The following is a 3624-nucleotide window of genomic DNA, read 5'->3' as shown; positions in this document are numbered from 1 at the left end:
GGAGCAGCAGGGGGCGCTCCGCTTGGACCTGTGTGGAGACATGGAGCCGTGTGGGCTCCTGGACTGTCAGACTGTGGAACACTGGAGCCAGAGACAGAAGTGCCCTCAGTCGTGATCTGAGACGAGTCAAGAGTCGACTTTTGGTGGCCATTTTTGTACTGGACAGAAACAGTTGTGGTGTGTTGTTCCCTCACAGACCCCCAGACGCAGCCAGTTCTGGGGGCAAAGAAATGATGTAGCTCTGGAACACTGAAAATCTTTGCTGTTACTTACACAAAATAAGCACAAATCTGCACAAAGGTGGGAAGACAAGACAAAATTGTACTTAAAGGTGCATTGTGTAACTTTTTTGTTGGGAGTCCTCCACCTGCTTGTTCCTATACAAATATTGGAGAAGTTAGTATAAAAAAGTAGTGTTTACTCATTACTTGTTACTTCTTTAAAAAGTAATCCCTTACTTTTTTACGTTACTCGTCTTTTGGTTAACTTCTTGGTGGTAAACTCCATCTAAGGCTAAATACGGCACAAGACCGATAGTCGACAAGAACCATAAGGGAAAGTTGCAAAGGGCTTTGAAGAGAGAATTCAAGAGGACTTGAAACTGTTAAGAGGTAAACAGGTGAGATCTGCCTGGGGGATTAAAGTCGTTGGGTGAGGGATGGTCACTTGGTGTGGGAGGATCCCCTCAAGAGACTTCTCCTCGGGTGTCGCAGGCTCCTGGCGAGCACACTTCTTCCAAGGTGCTGCACCTCAACTGACTCTGGGTCAGTCAGGAAGAGCTTGTGGTGAAGGTGGCATGACGCTCTGGCTACTTTACAGCTCCCCCGACCTCGCCGCTTCCGGGGCCCGTGGGATCAGTGCGTGCTGCACCCTCTCCACAGAGTCCTGCATGGGCGGGTTTTAACATTCTGGAATTCTGGGCGTGTATGCGGGCAGGTAGAAATTACACAGCTTTGCGCTGCACTTACCTCCGTGGGGTGCAGAGCTCTGCGCTGGTCCTTCGTCCTGCAGTCACTCGACGGTTTGCGCGAGCGCACCTCTGAGCTCGTCCCAACAGTGAGCCCTGGTTCATTTCTAGTTTAGTCCTTGGTTAGTCTTGGTTTAGTCTTGGTTCAGTCCGTGGCTGGTTTCTTCTGCTCAGTAAATAAATCCTGTGAAGTGATGACAGTCGAGTCGTGTCTGTGAATTCGTGTTCGTACTGAAGAAAGCGTTACCGTTTCATTACATTTTGGCGTAATTTTTAAAGTCGTAACTTACATAACAATTCGTATTCTGATAAATGCTTCAGTTAGAATACTTTTAATTTGTGTGTGATTTATCACGGGCACGGATGGGTAACGGGTAGAACGTTAACAGGTCTGGGCAGGTGTGGGTTTAACTTGGTGCTGTACTGCGTGGCTGCGAGCAGGTGCAGTTCTCCAAAAATAGACCCATGCAGGACTCTGGCTCTCCACCAGCAGAGAAGGGACCCCCAGCTCGGGGACCGGCCTGCGTACACAGAAAAGCAATGTTGCGCTGAATTGAAAAAGGACCTATATTTCATTACTGTAATGTGGCTTGCAAGTCTCCATGGAGATTCATAAGTTTATGCCCATAACGCGGAACATTCTAGGCACATCTCCATGGAGACAAGCAGGTGACAAACCCTCCAGCAGACAAGTTACACAGTGCATCTTTAACTACGTTTTTCTAGAGCTGCCATTGAACTATTTAAACATGTTTTACCAGGTCTGAGGGGCTCTAAAAAGCACACGTTTGGTTTCTAATCTGAAGTCTGAATCTGTAACGACCATAATAACTCGCACATTATAAATTCAAGTTTTTGTTTGGGATGTAACCACTGATCTTCTTCCCCACACACAGGCCCGTCTTTAAATCTTAGAACTGTACTTTTGGAAAACCCCTATCGTGTTTATGACAAGTTGTCCATTTTGCACAATTTGAGTGTTGCACATTGAACTGTTGAAGTGGAGTGTGCCGCGACAGGACACAGCTGCTGCCCCCTTGTGGACATTTTCTACATATTTTCTACAGTGTTTTTTACATGGGCTCTCATGGAGGACTGTGGACATGGACCTATGGCTCCTGAGCTGTTTCTGTGCTTCTCCTGAGTCCTGTGACCAGTGTTTGTCAAACCTATGTCCCCCCCACAGGGCCCAGTCTCGCTGTTTGAGGGCCCAGTGCAAAGAAACAGTTTGGGGGGGCCCATTTGGAGGTAATTTTCTTTTTAAAGGGCGCATATCACATTATTTTCTGGTCTATTTCCTCATCGCAAACATACTGTACGTGGAGTTGTGTTTTGTTTCATAAGAATTACCGTATTTTTTAGAGTAAGTTGCTTTGGAGTATAAGTCACACCAGCCAAAAATTGCGTAATGAAGACGAAAAAAAAAAAAAAGTTGCACTTTTGAGGGGAAATTTATTTTATAAAATTAGAGACCAGGAACCAACATTTCATCTCAAAAGGCAAGTTCTAGTAACAACAATAGAACAGAACAACAGACTGTTAACGTCACATATGAACAGTTCTTCAGATAAACTATAACTTAAACAACAGAACAGAACAAGTTTAACAAACTCTCCATCTCATTGCAAATCACTAAATCCATTCAATTCTTCATCCTCGGTGTCACTTCTGAACAACTCAACCTCAACCATAGGTGTCGTCAGACTCAGCATCAGTTCCAGTTAGAATTATTCGTGTCTTTCTGAATTCCGACAGGATGGTTTCGGTGTCACTGAAGTTCAGACTTTGTCCATCCATCCAGTGACTTCAGGAAAGTTTCATGGTGCATCCTCCCGGTGGCACAAGTTTCTCTCTCACGCCAAACTTTCTTTCTGCTGCTCGATTATCGTTTTCATCTGCAGATTTCATGACTTGCAGTTTGTAATCTGCAAAATCTGATTTTGTTTTTTGGGGGCATTTGTGTTCAGTCTTCTCAGTGTTTGTCTTTATAAGTTTGTTTAAATGTTAAATTGTTCATTGGTGCAGAAGTAATGGTGCGATCGACTGACATGATACAGACAGGACAGAGGCTCTTTCTGCAGGAGACATGCGCAGTAGAGCCAAGTGACAGTGGTACAGGAGGAACAGGAGCAGCAGATACTAACACACAAGACTAAAACCTCTCCACACTTCAGTCTGAACATAAGTCACAGGAAACACCCAAACCATGAAAAAAAGAGCCACTTATAGTTTGAAAAATACGGTAAACACGTGAATGAAACAAAACACAACTCTGGGTGTTTTTTTGAGGAGGTAACAAGCTCACGAGAATCCAGTTTGTGTAACATAGGGCCTTTAAAATCCAAAAAGTGTTTAACTTTTGTTACTATTTTATTTAATAGCACAGTATGTAACTTTTTAGCCCACAAATAGGTTCAATAATTTGACTGTGTTTATCGCACTGAAAAACATACGTCCTTGCTGTGAGTGGGCTTGTATCTCCATAAACTTGACTCTTTTTTGGCCTGGAGGAGGGCCACCTTCAGCTTGTTTCCATGGAAATGTTCCTTCGGCTGTAATTTTCCACAGTATGGCAAAAAACTAAATTTTTCCGTGGAATCATGTAGTAGGTGACGTCCCGCCTCCAGAAAGTGAAATACTGTACCTTTAAACATGTT

The sequence above is a fragment of the Boleophthalmus pectinirostris genome, unplaced genomic scaffold, assembly GCF_026225935.1.
Source record: "Boleophthalmus pectinirostris isolate CB_2022bp ecotype Guang Dong unplaced genomic scaffold, ASM2622593v1 HiC_scaffold_8, whole genome shotgun sequence".
Classification (NCBI taxonomy): domain Eukaryota; kingdom Metazoa; phylum Chordata; class Actinopteri; order Gobiiformes; family Gobiidae; genus Boleophthalmus; species Boleophthalmus pectinirostris.
This window is presented reverse-complemented; position numbering follows the sequence as displayed.